Raw genomic sequence first — 15,402 nt, 5'->3', positions numbered from 1 at the left:
ATGGAGCGCATCATTGGTGCGCTCCGAAGTGTGCTCCAAGGTGCGCACCTCTGGTGTGCTCCAAAGCTCTCTCCAGCTGCGTGCACCTGCCCCGGCCGCGCACCCGGCCCCGCCCAGCTTCGCTCACCTGTCCCGGGCGTCTGGTGCGGAACCTTAGAGTAAGAAACATCACCGTGCACCTTGGCCAACGTGCGCGACTCGACCGAGCGCGCACTGGCCGAGGTGCACACCGATTTCACCTGGGTGCGCGCGCAGCACCTCGGGCGCACCGGGGTGCGCGCACAACGCCCGGGTTGCACCGTGGCCTGTGTGCTCGGGGCGCCTCGGGTGCGCGCTCGGTGTCGCCCCCCGCGCGCGCGGTAGTGCGGGCAGCGCACCCCGGCCCGGCCCGGCCCCGACGAGAACGCAAACGGGCAAAAGGTTTATTCAAATAGCATTGCGACGCCCGGCGAAAAACTAAGAAAGGGTGCAACACCGGGACTTCCCGGGAGGTCACCCATCCTAGTACTACTCCGGCCCAAGCGCGCTTAACTGCGGAGTTCTGATGGGATCCGGTGCACTAACGCTGGTATGATCGCACCCGTTATGAGCTTGTCGCAGTGTGTACTTAGCAAACCGCGACCCACGTGCGAATCCACCCCGGCCACCCACCCCCGTCGAGGTGCACACCCTCCCTCGCGAAGTGCGCCCCGTTCGCCAAGTGTGAGCCCTGCCCGGGTGCGCGCACCTTGCTAGGGCGTCGGGTGTGCACCCGGCCCGGCCTACGTGCGTGCACCTGGACGGGGCGTCGTGTGCGTGCAGTGTCCCGTCTGCAACGCGGTGCCCACACACCACCTCGGGCGCAACGACCTGCGCTCACATGTGGGCCGAGTGCACCTTGGTGCATGTTCGGGGCGCCTCGGGTGCACGCTCGATCTTGCCCCGGTGCACCAAGGCGCTCGGTTTGCCCCGGGTGCGCACTTGGTGCAAGGTGGGCACCCAAAATAGGGATCAAGCACCAAAACACAAGTTTCGGGATGCAAAATGGGACCCAAGGACCACAAATGCGTTCCAAGACCCATGATGGGTCCACGAGAACAAAAATGTGTTCCGAGACTTAATAAACAAATATTGGGTTTTAGGAGAAGAAACATGCTCTGATGCCCAAAACGAGAATCGACCCCGAAAAGGCCACAGGCCAAAAGTGGGATGCGAGACAAAAAAAAATGGGACCCGAGGACCAAAATTGGGTTCCCAGGTCGAAGACAGGGCAACCGGACAAGAAACGACCTCTAAGGCTCGAAATGAGTCCCGACGACTAAAACTTGACAAGAAGCACCCATCAGGCACCCAACTCGACACCCATGGGATGCCGACCCACCCGGGCTTCCACCTAGCACACCTTGGCACCCACCCACCCTCGCACCCAACCTCGCACCCAACTTAGCACCTTTGAACCCACATTGGCACTCACCCTGACCCTGGCACCTTGGAACCCACATTGGCACTCACCTTGACCCTGGCACCCACCTTTGCACTCACCTTGGGACCCACCCTGGCTCCCACCTCGGCACCCACCCAGACACCCACCTTGGTTCCTTGGCACCCACCTTGGATCCTTGGCACCCACCCCGACACCCACCTTGGCACGCAACTTGGCTACTTGCCACCCACCTTGGCTCCTTGACGCCCACCCCGACAACCACCCCGTGACCTACCCTGGCTAGGGTTGGTGCACACCCACCCTGGTGCCCACCTTGGCACCCACCCCATGACCCACCTTGGCACGCACCTTAGTACCCACCCTGTTACCCACCCTAGGACCCACCCCGTGACCCACCTTGGCCAGGGTGGGTGCACCCACCCTGGTGCCCACCTTGGCACCCACCCATCCTAGCACCCAGCCTGTGACCGGGCTTGGAACCCAACCTTGCACCCGTCTTGGCCAGTGTGGGTGCGCACCCATCCTGGCACCCACGTTGTGACACACCCTTTAACCCACGCACCCTAGCAGCCACGTTGGCACCCACCTTGGAACACAACCTAGCAACTTGGCACCCACCCCGTGACCCACCTTGGCATCCACCATAGCAGTCGCCCACTTGGCACCCACCTTGGAACCCAAGTTGGCACCCACCTCGGCACCCACCTTGACACTTGTGGACCCACCTTGCCACTCACCCTAGCATCGACCCATCCTAGCACCCACCCTGGCACCTTTGCACCCTAGCACTCACCCATCCTAGCACCTAACCTGTGACCCACCTTGACACTCACCCTCGCACCCACCTTGGAACCCAACCTAGCACCCACCCACCCTGACACCAACCCTAGCACCTACCCACCCTTGCACCCACCCTGTGACCCATCTTGGCACCCACCCATCCTACCACTCAACCTATCACCCACCTTCTCACCCACCTTGGCATCCACCTTAGCACCCACCCACACTGGCACCTTGGCACCCACCTCGGGCAAGGTGGGTGCACACCCACCCTGACACCCAATTTAGAACCAACCGAGCATGTTACCCACCTTGGCACCCACATTGCAGCCCACCCTAGTACCCACCCTATGACCCACATTGGCATCCACACCCTAGCACCCAGGCACCTCGACACCCGCCTTGACACGCACCCTAGCACTAAACCTGTGACCCACCTTGGAACTCACCCTAGAACCCACCCACCCTGTGAACCACCTTGGCATCCACCTTAGCACCCACCCACCTTGGCACCCACTCTAGCACTCACCCATCCTAACACCCAACTTGTTACCCACCTTGGCACCCGCCCTCGCGTCCACCTTGAAACCCACCCTAGCACCCACCCACGCAGGAGCCCACCTTGGCACCCAACCTAACACCCACGCATCCTGGCACCCAACTTGTGACCCACCTTGGAACCCACCCTAGTACCCACCTTTGAACCCACTATATCACCAACCCACCTTGGCACCCACCCTATGACCCTCTTTGGAATCCACCCTAGCACGCACCCACCCTGGCACCCACCATGGAGCGCACCCTAGCACCCACCCACCTCGGCACGCACCTCAACACCCACCTTGGTGTGCGCACTGCGCCAACCTCTCAAAGACCCTATGTGGTGCGCTCCAAAGTGTACACCTTTGGTGCGCTCCAAGGTGCGCACCTTTGGTGCACACCGAGGTGCACACCAAAGTGTGCACCGAGGTGAGCACCAAAGTGCACTCCAAGGTGCACACCAAGGCGTGCACCTTTGGTGCGGTCAATGCAAACGAATTCGGAAGTTGGGGTCGATGTCCTAATCGCTGCTGCAGACTACACGTATGAGAATCGGACAAATAGCTTTATATAGGGGAGGTGTTGCGTTTGATGGGTCGACTCCCCTGGTTGTGTGCACTGCACCAACTTCAAAGACCCTGTCTTGTTTAAGAAGTCAAAAGTTGGGGTGGATGTCCTAATCATTGCTGCAGTCTACGCATGTATGAGAATCAGACAAATAGCTTATATAGGGGAGGTGTTGCATTCGGTGGGTTGACTCCCCTGGTTGTGCGCACTGCGCCAACCTCAAAGACCCCGCATAGCAGAAGAAGTCGGAAGTCGGATTTTGGTGAGCACCAAGGCGTGCACCTTTGGTGCGGTCAACGCAGACGAATTCAGAAGTTGGGGTGGATGTCCTAATCGTTGTTGCAGGCTACACATGTATGAGAATCAGACAAATAGCTTATATAGGGGAGGTGTTGGGTTTGATGGGTCAACTCCCTTGGTTGTGCGCATTACGCCAACCTCAAAGACCTTGTTTTCGTTAAGAAGTCAAAAGTTGGGGTCAATGTCCTAATGGCTCCTGTAGGCTACACATGTATGAGAATCGGACAAATAGCTTATATAGGGGAGGTGTTGGGTTTGATGGGTCGACTCCCCTGGTTGTGCGCATTACGTCAACCTCAAAGACCTTGTTTTCGTTAAGAAGTCAAAAGTTGGGGTCGATGTCCTAATTGCTCCTGTAGACTACACATGTATGAGAATCAGACAAATAGCTTATATAGGGGAGGTGTTGGGTTTGATGGGTTGACTCCCCTAGTTGTTCGCATTACACCAACCTCAAAGACCTTGTTTTCGTTTAGAAGCCGAAAGTTGGGGTCGATGTCCTAATTGCTCCTGCAGGCTACGCATGTATGAGAATCAGACAAATAGCTTATATAGGGGAGGTGTTGGGTTTGATGGGTCGACTCCCCTGGTTGTGCGCATTGCGCCAACCTCAAAGACCCTGCATTGCGGATGAAGTCGAAAGTCAGAGTTTGGTGTGCTACAAGGTGTGGTCGAAGGTGCTCACCTAGGTGTGCACCTTTGGAGCGCAGGAAAAGTGCCCTCCAAAAGTGCGCACCTTTGGAGTGCACAAAAGTGCCCTCCAAAAGTGCGCACCTTTGGAGCGCACAAAAGTGCCCTCCAAAAAGTGCCCTCCAAAAGTGCGCACCTTTGGAGCGCACAAAAGTGCCCTCCAAAAAGTGCCCTCCAAAAGTGCGCACCTTTGGAGTGCAGAAAAGTGCCCTCCAAAAAGTGCCCTCCAAAAGTGTGCACCTTTGGAGTGCACAAAAGTGCCCTCCAAAAGTGCGCACCTTTGGAGCGCAGAAAAGTGCCCTCCAAAAAGTGCCCTCCAAAAGTGCGCACCTTTGGAGCGCAGAAAAGTGCCCTCCAAAAAGTGCCCTCCAAAAGTGCGCACCTTTGGAGCGCAGAAAAGTGCCCTCCAAAAAGTGCCCTCCAAAAGTGCGCACCTTTGGAGCGCAGAAAAGTGCCCTCCAAAAAGTGCCCTCCAAAAGTGCGCACCTTTGGAGCGCACAAAAGTGCCCTCCAAAAAGTGCCCTCCAAAAGTGCGCACCTTTGGAGCGCACAAAAGTGCCCTCCAAAAGTGCGCACCTTTGGAGCGCACAAAAGTGCCCTCCAAAAGTGCGCACTTTTGGTGCGCACCAAGGCGCTGGTTCGGTCGTTGCAGGCGAGTTCGGAAGTTGGGGTCGATGTCCTGAGCGGAGGTGCAAACTACACAGGTGTCGGAATCGGACAAATAGCTTATATAGGGGAGGTGTATGCTTCGATGGGTCGACTCCCCAGGTTGAGCGCACCGCGCCAACCTCAAAGACCCTACGGTATGGATGAAGTCGGAAGTTGGGTCCGATGACCGATTCGATTAGTAGGTATGCTCATGAGGTCGGAATTTGGGTCCGATGACCTGCCATGTGCAGGAAGGCGAATGTTGGCACTGTGCGTTGCAAGGTGCACACCAAGGTGCTGGTGCGGTCTTTTTAGTCGAGTTCGGAAGTTGGGGTCGATGTCCTGATCGGAGGTGCAAGCTACACAGGTGTGGGAATCGGACAAATAGCTTATATAGGGGAGGTGTATGCTTCGTTGGGTCGACTCCCCGGGTTGAGCGCACCGCGCCAACCTCAAAGACCCTACGGTATGGATGAAGTCGGAAGTTGGGTCCGATGACCGATTCGATATGTAGGCATACTCGCGAGGTCGGAATTTGGGTCCGATGACCTGCCATGTGCAGGAAGGCGAATGTTGGCACTGTGCGTTGCAAGGTGCGCACCAAGGCGCTGGTTCGGTCGTTGCAGGCGAGTTCGGAAGTTGGGGTCGATGTCCTGATCGGAGGTGCAAACTACACAGGTGTGGGAATCGGACAAATAGCTTATATAGGGGAGGTGTATGCTTCGTTGGGTCGACTCCCCGGGTTGAGCGCACCGCGCCAACCTCAAAGACCCTACGGTATGGATGAAGTCGGAAGTTGTGTCCGATGACCGATTCGATATGTAGGCATACTCGCGAGGTCGGAATTTGGGTCCGATGACCTGCCATGTGCAGGAAGGCGAATGTTGGGACTGTGCGTCGCAAGGTGCGCACCAAGGCGCTGGTGCCGTCGTTGCAGTCGAGTTCGGAAGTTGGGGTCGATGTCCTGGTCAGAGGTGCAAACTACACAGGTGTGGGAATCGGACAAATAACTTATATAGGGGAGGTGTATGCTTCGATGGGTCGACTCCCCGGGTTGAGCGCACCGCGCCAACCTCAAAGACCCTACAGTATGGATGAAGTCGGAAGTTGGGTCCGATGACCGATTCGATACGTAGGCATATTGGCGAGGTCTGAATTTGTGTCCGATGACCTGCCATGCGCAGGAAGGCGGAATTTGGGTCCGATGACCGAGTTGATGGCGTGCCATGCGCAGAAAGGCGGAATTTGGGTCCGATGACCGAGTTGATGTTGATGGCCCGCCATGCACAGGAAGGCGGAATTTGGGTCCGATGACCGATTTGAAGGCGTGCCATGCGCAGAAAGGCGGAGTTTGGGTCCGATGACCGAGTTGATATTGATGGCCCGCCATGCGCAGGAAGGCGGAATTTGGGTCCGATGACCTGACATACGCATGGAGTCCGACTCGGGGGCCGATGTTCGATTCGATGACTTGCATTGTGGGTAAAGTCGGAAGTTGTGGTCTTTGACCCGATTCGATGACCAGACTTCGGCTGCTTGAGAATCGGACAAATAACTTATATAGGGGAGGTAGTGTTCTCGAGCATCCTCCCCCCGTGCCCGTTTATGTCGATTGATGCTGGTGCTCGACTGGTTGGAGCGCTCGGATGCAAAAATCTTGCACCAGGATTTATCGATTGTGATGGACACGGCAAGTCTCCTGATTGCTATGCAGGAGCTCATCGTGAATCTCTATGCGGCCTTGGTATGGACTCGACCTGCGGAATGGTTCGGCAATGGTAGTCGCTCCAACACGTCCTTGCAATGGCCACAGAGGTGATTCGACTAGAGCTCCAGTCTAGCTTTTGGGTTGCTTGGCGGACTGGTATAGCCGCGATCGAGTTCCGGCCATGAACGTTTTAGATAGCTCTTGGGCTTTCTGGGACGGAAGTCGGAAGTTTGGGCTGTTGTCCGATTTGATGACCATTCTTCGGATGTGTGAGAATCGGACAAATAACTTATATAGGGGACTGTGTTGTCTCACGCAGCCCCCTCCGTGCCCCTCTATCTCGACCGATGTTGGTGCTTGAAAGGGTTGGGATCGCTCGGATTTATAAACGTGCACCACCATTTGTCGAGTGTGAGGGACGCGGCAGGTCTCCTAAATGCTATACGGGCGCTCTCTGAGAATCTCTATCCGGCCTCGACACAGACTAGTCTTGCTGAATGGTTTGGCACTGGTAGTCGATCCAACACGTCGTTGTTGTGGCCGCCTAGGCGATTCGATTCGAGCCCCCGTCTAGCTTTTGGGTTGCTTGGCGGATTTTGCCCTATCCGCAAGTGAGCTCGGTCCCTAAACGTTCGAGAAACCCGATTGCTATGCGCCGACTCTCTTTCTTGCGAGCCTCCATCTAGCTTTTGGGTCTCTACGGAACGGAAGTCGGAATCTGGGACCGTTGTTTGATTCGACGAGGCAGACTACGGTTGTGCGAGAATCGGACAAATAACTTATATAGGGGAGGTGTTGACTGGAGCATTCTCCCCCGTGCCCCTCTAACTCGACCAATGCTGGCGCTCGAACGGTGGTAGCGCTCGGATTTTCGTTGAGCGCCAGCATTGGTCGATTTAGAGGGGCATGCGAGATTCCCGAATGCTATGCGAGGGCTCTAACGGAAATGTCTATTGGTTTCGGTATGGATGCAATTGCGAGTGGTTCGGCAAAGGTAGTCGTTCCGATGCGTCCATGTCGTGGCCAAATCGATAATTCGATTTGAGCCCTCGTATAGCATTTGGGTCTCTCGATGTGATTCCGCATTCCAGTCCCTTTGGGCACTGCTTGAGCCGCATCCCAGGGGGTTCCCTTCCCAATAATCTGCCTCGCAACCCGATTGCTATGCGGTGAGGCTCCTCGGCCGCCTCGGAACTATCTGTGTATCAGACGCATCGCGGGATAAGGGGTTGGCAACGGTAGTCGCCCCAAGCGCGTCCGATGCTTGGACCATTCCGAGGCGGCCCTGAAGCCTCTTCCGTCTAGCCGTTGGGTCCTTCTCGCCGCATCCCTTGCCTCGCACCCCGATTGCTATGCGGTGAGGCTCCTCGGCCGCCTTGGAACTATCTGTGTATCAGACGCATCGCGGGATAAGGGGTTGTCACTGGTAGTCGCCCCAAGCGCGTCCGATGCTTGGACCATTCCGAGGCGGCCCTGAAGCCTCTTCCGTCTAGCCGTTGGGTCCTTCTCGCCGCATCCCTCGACTCGCACCCCGATTGCTATGCGGTGAGGCTCCTCGGCCGCCTTGGAACTATCTGTGTATCGGACGCGTCGCGGGATAAGGGGTTGTCACTGGTAGTCGCCCCAAGCGCGTCCGATGCTTGGACCATTCCGAGGCGGCCCTGAAGCCTCTTCCGTCTAGCCGTTGGGTCCTTCTCGCCGCATCCCTCGCCTCGCACCCCGATTGCTATGCGGTGAGGCTCCTCGGCCGCCTTGGAACTATCTGTGTATCGGACGCGTCGCGGGATAAGGGGTTGTCACTGGTAGTCGCCCCAAGCGCGTGCGATGCATGGACCATTCCCAGGCGGCCCTGAAGCCTCTTCCGTCTAGCCGTTGGGTCCTTCTCGCCGCATCCCTCGCCTCGCACCCCGATTGCTATGCGGTGAGGCTCCTCGGCCGCCTTGGAACTATCTGTGTATCGGACGCGTCGCGGGATAAGGGGTTGTCACTGGTAGTCGCCCCAAGCGCGTCCGATGCTTGGACCATTCCGAGGCGGCCCTGAAGCCTCTTCCGTCTAGCCGTTGGGTCCTTCTCGCCGCATCCCTCGCCTCGCACCCCGATTGCTATGCGGTGAGGCTCCTCGGCCGCCTTGGAACTATCTGTGTATCGGACGCGTCGCGGGATAAGGGGTTGTCACTGGTAGTCGCCCCAAGCGCGTCCGATGCTTGGACCATTCCGAGGCGGCCCTGAAGCCTCTTCCGTCTAGCCGTTGGGTCCTTCTCGCCGCATCCCTCGCCTCGCACCCCGATTGCTATGCGGTGAGGCTCCTCGGCCGCCTTGGAACTATCTGTGTATCGGACGCGTCGCGGGATAAGGGGTTGTCACTGGTAGTCGCCCCAAGCGCGTCCGATGCTTGGACCATTCCGAGGCGGCCCTGAAGCCTCTTCCGTCTAGCCGTTGGGTCCTTCTCGCCGCATCCCTCGCCTCGCACCCCGATTGCTATGCGGTGAGGCTCCTCGGCCGCCTTGGAACTATCTGTGTATCGGACGCATCGCGGGATAAGGGGTTGTCACTGGTAGTCGCCCCAAGCGCGTCCGATGCTTGGACCATTCCGAGGCGGCCCTGAAGCCTCTTCCGTCTAGCCGTTGGGTCCTTCTCGCCGCATCCCTCGCCTCGCACCCCGATTGCTATGCGGTGAGGCTCCTCGGCCGCCTTGGAACTATCTGTGTATCGGACGCGTCGCGGGATAAGGGGTTGTCACTGGTAGTCGCCCCAAGCGCGTCCGATGCTTGGACCATTCCGAGGCGGCCCTGAAGCCTCTTCCGTCTAGCCGTTGGGTCCTTCTCGCCGCATCCCTCGCCTCGCACCCCGATTGCTATGCGGTGAGGCTCCTCGGCCGCCTTGGAACTATCTGTGTATCGGACGCGTCGCGGGATAAGGGGTTGTCACTGGTAGTCGCCCCAAGCGCGTCCGATGCTTGGACCATTCCGAGGCGGACCTGAAGCCTCTTCCGTCTAGCCGTTGGGTCCTTCTCGCCGCATCCCTCGCCTCGCACCCCGATTGCTATGCGGTGAGGCTCCTCGGCCGCCTTGGAACTATCTGTGTATCGGACGCGTCGCGGGATAAGGGGTTGTCACTGGTAGTCGCCCCAAGCGCGTCCGATGCTTGGACCATTCCGAGGCGGCCCTGAAGCCTCTTCCGTCTAGCCGTTGGGTCCTTCTTGCCGCATCCCTCGCCTCGCACCCCGATTGCTATGCGGTGAGGCTCCTCGGCCGCCTTGGAACTATCTGTGTATCGGACGCGTCGCGGGATAAGGGGTTGTCACTGGTAGTCGCCCCAAGCGCGTCCGATGCTTGGACCATTCCGAGGCGGCCCTGAAGCCTCTTCCGTCTAGCCGTTGGGTCCTTCTCGCCGCATCCCTCGACTCGCACCCCGATTGCTATGCGGTGAGGCTCCTCGGCCGCCTTGGAACTATCTGTGTATCGGACGCGTCGCGGGATAAGGGGTTGTCACTGGTAGTCGCCCCAAGCGCGTCCGATGCTTGGACCATTCCGAGGCGGCCCTGAAGCCTCTTCCGTCTAGCCGTTGGGTCCTTCTCGCCGCATCCCTCGACTCGCACCCCGATTGCTATGCGGTGAGGCTCCTCGGCCGCCTTGGAACTATCTGTGTATCGGACGCGTCGCGGGATAAGGGGTTGTCACTGGTAGTCGCCCCAAGCGCGTCCGATGCTTGGACCATTCCGAGGCGGCCCTGAAGCCTCTTCCGTCTAGCCGTTGGGTCCTTCTCGCCGCATCCCTCGCCTCGCACCCCGATTGCTATGCGGTGAGGCTCCTCGGCCGCCTTGGAACTATCTGTGTATCGGACGCGTCGCGGGATAAGGGGTTGTCACTGGTAGTCGCCCCAAGCGCGTGCGATGCATGGACCATTCCCAGGCGGCCCTGAAGCCTCTTCCGTCTAGCCGTTGGGTCCTTCTCGCCGCATCCCTCGCCTCGCACCCCGATTGCTATGCGGTGAGGCTCCTCGGCCGCCTTGGAACTATCTGTGTATCGGACGCGTCGCGGGATAAGGGGTTGTCACTGGTAGTCGCCCCAAGCGCGTCCGATGCTTGGACCATTCCGAGGCGGCCCTGAAGCCTCTTCCGTCTAGCCGTTGGGTCCTTCTCGCCGCATCCCTCGCCTCGCACCCCGATTGCTATGCGGTGAGGCTCCTCGGCCGCCTTGGAACTATCTGTGTATCGGACGCGTCGCGGGATAAGGGGTTGTCACTGGTAGTCGCCCCAAGCGCGTCCGATGCTTGGACCATTCCGAGGCGGCCCTGAAGCCTCTTCCGTCTAGCCGTTGGGTCCTTCTCGCCGCATCCCTCGCCTCGCACCCCGATTGCTATGCGGTGAGGCTCCTCGGCCGCCTTGGAACTATCTGTGTATCGGACGCGTCGCGGGATAAGGGGTTGTCACTGGTAGTCGCCCCAAGCGCGTCCGATGCTTGGACCATTCCGAGGCGGCCCTGAAGCCTCTTCCGTCTAGCCGTTGGGTCCTTCTCGCCGCATCCCTCGCCTCGCACCCCGATTGCTATGCGGTGAGGCTCCTCGGCCGCCTTGGAACTATCTGTGTATCGGACGCATCGCGGGATAAGGGGTTGTCACTGGTAGTCGCCCCAAGCGCGTCCGATGCTTGGACCATTCCGAGGCGGCCCTGAAGCCTCTTCCGTCTAGCCGTTGGGTCCTTCTCGCCGCATCCCTCGCCTCGCACCCCGATTGCTATGCGGTGAGGCTCCTCGGCCGCCTTGGAACTATCTGTGTATCGGACGCGTCGCGGGATAAGGGGTTGTCACTGGTAGTCGCCCCAAGCGCGTCCGATGCTTGGACCATTCCGAGGCGGCCCTGAAGCCTCTTCCGTCTAGCCGTTGGGTCCTTCTCGCCGCATCCCTCGCCTCGCACCCCGATTGCTATGCGGTGAGGCTCCTCGGCCGCCTTGGAACTATCTGTGTATCGGACGCGTCGCGGGATAAGGGGTTGTCACTGGTAGTCGCCCCAAGCGCGTCCGATGCTTGGACCATTCCGAGGCGGACCTGAAGCCTCTTCCGTCTAGCCGTTGGGTCCTTCTCGCCGCATCCCTCGCCTCGCACCCCGATTGCTATGCGGTGAGGCTCCTCGGCCGCCTTGGAACTATCTGTGTATCGGACGCGTCGCGGGATAAGGGGTTGTCACTGGTAGTCGCCCCAAGCGCGTCCGATGCTTGGACCATTCCGAGGCGGCCCTGAAGCCTCTTCCGTCTAGCCGTTGGGTCCTTCTTGCCGCATCCCTCGCCTCGCACCCCGATTGCTATGCGGTGAGGCTCCTTGGCCGCCTTGGAACTATCTGTGTATCGGACGCGTCGCGGGATAAGGGGTTGTCACTGGTAGTCGCCCCAAGCGCGTCCGATGCTTGGACCATTCCGAGGCGGCCCTGAAGCCTCTTCCGTCTAGCCGTTGGGTCCTTCTCGCCGCATCCCTCGCCTCGCACCCCGATTGCTATGCGGTGAGGCTCCTCGGCCGCCTTGGAACTATCTGTGTATCGGACGCATCGCGGGATAAGGGGTTGTCACTGGTAGTCGCCCCAAGGGCGTCCGATGCTTGGACCATTCCGAGGCGGCCCTGAAGCCTCTTCCGTCTAGCCGTTGGGTCCTTCTCGCCGCATCCCTCGCCTCGCACCCCGATTGCTATGCGGTGAGGCTCCTCGGCCGCCTTGGAACTATCTGTGTATCGGACGCGTCGCGGGATAAGGGGTTGTCACTGGTAGTCGCCCCAAGCGCGTCCGATGCTTGGACCATTCCGAGGCGGACCTGAAGCCTCTTCCGTCTAGCCGTTGGGTCCTTCTCGCCGCATCCCTCGCCTCGCACCCCGATTGCTATGCGGTGAGGCTCCTCGGCCGCCTTGGAACTATCTGTGTATCGGACGCGTCGCGGGATAAGGGGTTGTCACTGGTAGTCGCCCCAAGCGCGTCCGATGCTTGGACCATTCCGAGGCGGCCCTGAAGCCTCTTCCGTCTAGCCGTTGGGTCCTTCTCGCCGCATCCCTCGCCTCGCACCCCGATTGCTATGCGGTGAGGCTCCTCGGCCGCCTTGGAACTATCTGTGTATCGGACGCGTCGCGGGATAAGGGGTTGTCACTGGTAGTCGCCCCAAGCGCGTCCGATGCTTGGACCATTCCGAGGCGGACCTGAAGCCTCTTCCCTCTAGCCGTTGGGGCTTTCTCGCCGCATCCCTCGCCTCGCACCCCGATTGCTATTCGGTGAGGCTCCTCGGCCGCCTTGGAACTATCTGTGTATCGGACGCATCGCGGGATAAGGGGTTGGCAGTGGTAGTCGCCCCAAGCGCGTCCGATGCTTGGACCATTCCGAGGCGGCCCTGCAGCCTCTTCCGTCTAGCCGTTGGGGCCATCTCGCTGCATCCCCCACCTCGCACCACGATTGCTATGCGGTGAGGCTCCTTGGCCGCCTCGGAACTATCTGTGTATCGGACGCATCGCGGGATAAGGGGTTGTCACTGGTAGTCGCCCCAAGCGCGTCCGATGCTTGGACTATTCCGAGGCGGCCCTGCAGCCTCTTCCGTCTAGCCGTTGGGGCCATCTCGCCGCATCCCCCAGCTCCTCGGCCGCCTCGGAACTATCTGTGTATCGGACGCATCGCGGGATAAGGGGTTGGCAGTGGTAGTCGCCCCAAGCGCGTTCGATGCTTGGACTATTCCGAGGCGGCCCCGCAGCCTCTTCCGTCTACCCTTTGGGGCCATCTCGCCGCATCCCTCGCCTCGCACCCCGATTGCTATGCGGTGAGGCTCCTCGGCCGCCTGGGAACTATCTTCGTATCGGATGCATCGCGGGATAAGGGGTTGTCACTGGTAGTCGCCCCAAGCGCGTCCGATGCTTGGACTATTCCGAGGCGGCCCTGTGGCCTCTTCCGTCTAGCCGTTGGGGCCATCTCGCCGCATCCCTCACCTCGCACCCCCATTGCTATGCGGTGAGGCTCCTCGGCCGCCTTGGAACTGTCTTCGTATCGGAAGCATCGCGGGATAAGGGGTTGTCACTGGTAGTCGCCCCAAGCGCGTCCGATGCTTGGACTATTCCGAGGCGGCCCTGCAGCCTCTTCCGTCTAGCCGTTGGGGCCATCTCGCCGCATCCCCCACCTCGCACCCGGATTGCTATGCGGTGAGGCTCCTCGGCCGCCTTGGAACTATCTTCGTATCGGACGCATCGCGGGATAAGGGGTTGTCACTGGTAGTCGCCCCAAGCGCGTCCGATGCTTGGACTATTCCGACGCGGCCCTGTGGCCTCTTCCGTCTAGCCGTTGGGGCCATCTCGCCGCATCCCCCACCTCGCACCCCGATTGCTATGCGGTGAGGCTCCTCGGCCGCCTTGGAACCATCTTCGTATCGGACGCATCGCGGGATGAGGGGTTGTCACTGGTAGTCGCCCCAAGCGCGTCCGATGCTTGGACCATTCCGAGGCGGCCCTGAAGCCTCTTCCGTCTAGCCGTTGGGGCCTTCCCGCCCCATCCCTCGCCTCGCACCCCCGATTGCTATGCGGTGAGGCTCCTCGGCCGCCTTGGAACCATCTGTGTATCGGACGCATCGCGGGATAAGGGGTTGGCACTGGTAGTCGCCCCAAGCGCGTCCGATGCTTGGAGCATTCCGAGGTGGCCCTGAAGCCTCTTCCGTCTAGCCGTTGGGGCCTTCCCGCCCCATCCCTCGCCTCGCACCCCGATTGATATGCGGTGAGGCTCCTCGGCCGCCTTGGAACTATCTGTGTATCGGACGCATCGCGGGATAAGGGGTTGGCACTGGTAGTCGTCCCAATCGCGTCCGATGCTTGGACCATTCCGAGGCGGCCCTGCAGCCTCTTCCGTTTAGCCGTCGGGGCCTTCCCGCCGCATCCCTCGCCTCGCATCCCGATTCCTATGCGGTGAGTCTTCTCGGCCGCCGCGGAACTATACCTGTTATTGCTACTGCATCCTTCGGCTGGTAACCTCCTCTGCCGCCTTGGAACGTTCTCTTTGTCGGACGCGTCGCGGGATAAGGGGTTGGCACTGGTAGTCGCCCCAAGCGCGCCCGATGCATAGACCGCTCCGAGTTGACCTTGCTTTCAGCCTCTCACATGCATAGACCTCTCTGAGTCGACCCTGCAGCCTCTCACGTTTAGCCTTTGGAATCTCGCCTCACAACATGATTGCTATCCTTGATGCATCCCTTGCCTCGAGCCCTGATTGCTTTCTTGGCTGCATCCCTCCTCTCCTCACAGCCCGGTTGTCATCACTGCTTCATCCGTCGCTTCATGCATTCTGGCTGCTGGGCCCTTCCCACCGCACACCTCGATTGCTATCTCTTCTGCATCACACACCCCGATTGCTATCTCTGCTACATCCCTCGGCTCTCACTTCTGCATCCTTCGCCTCCCACCTCGATTGCTATCAATGCTGCATCCGTAACCTCACACCCCGATTGCTATGCGGGGAGGCTCCTTGGCCGCCTTGGAAATTTCTGTGTGTCGGACGCACCGCGGGATAAGGGGTTGGCACTGGTAGTCGCCCCAAGTGCGCCCGATTCTTAGACCGCTTCGAGGTGACCTCGTAGCCTCTTTCGTCCAGGCTTCCTGCCTTCAACGCCCTTTTTACACCTCGATTGCTATGCGCGGGCTCGTTGGCGTCTATCACCTCTCTGCGAAGAGTGGCACGATGATTGTTGGGGTAAATCGTAGCAGTCCGATCTCTGGCCTTGGGCCATTGTGAGGGCTGATCGATT

At 59.6% G+C, this 15,402-nt stretch overlaps 1 non-coding gene across 1 annotated transcript; it reads right to left on the bottom strand.

The window, feature by feature from the left end:
• Positions 1-463: 463 nt before the first annotated feature.
• Positions 464-582, bottom strand: LOC131871508 (5S ribosomal RNA). The gene has a single exon (XR_009369723.1). It is a non-coding gene; the product is annotated as a 5S ribosomal RNA (ribosomal RNA).
• Between the last annotated feature and the right edge of the window lie 14,820 nt (positions 583-15,402).

This window comes from Cryptomeria japonica, unplaced genomic scaffold (assembly GCF_030272615.1).
Source record: "Cryptomeria japonica unplaced genomic scaffold, Sugi_1.0 HiC_scaffold_421, whole genome shotgun sequence".
Lineage (NCBI taxonomy): Eukaryota > Viridiplantae > Streptophyta > Pinopsida > Cupressales > Cupressaceae > Cryptomeria > Cryptomeria japonica.
Note: the sequence above shows the minus strand (reverse complement) of the source record. Positions and strands in the feature narration are given on the sequence as shown.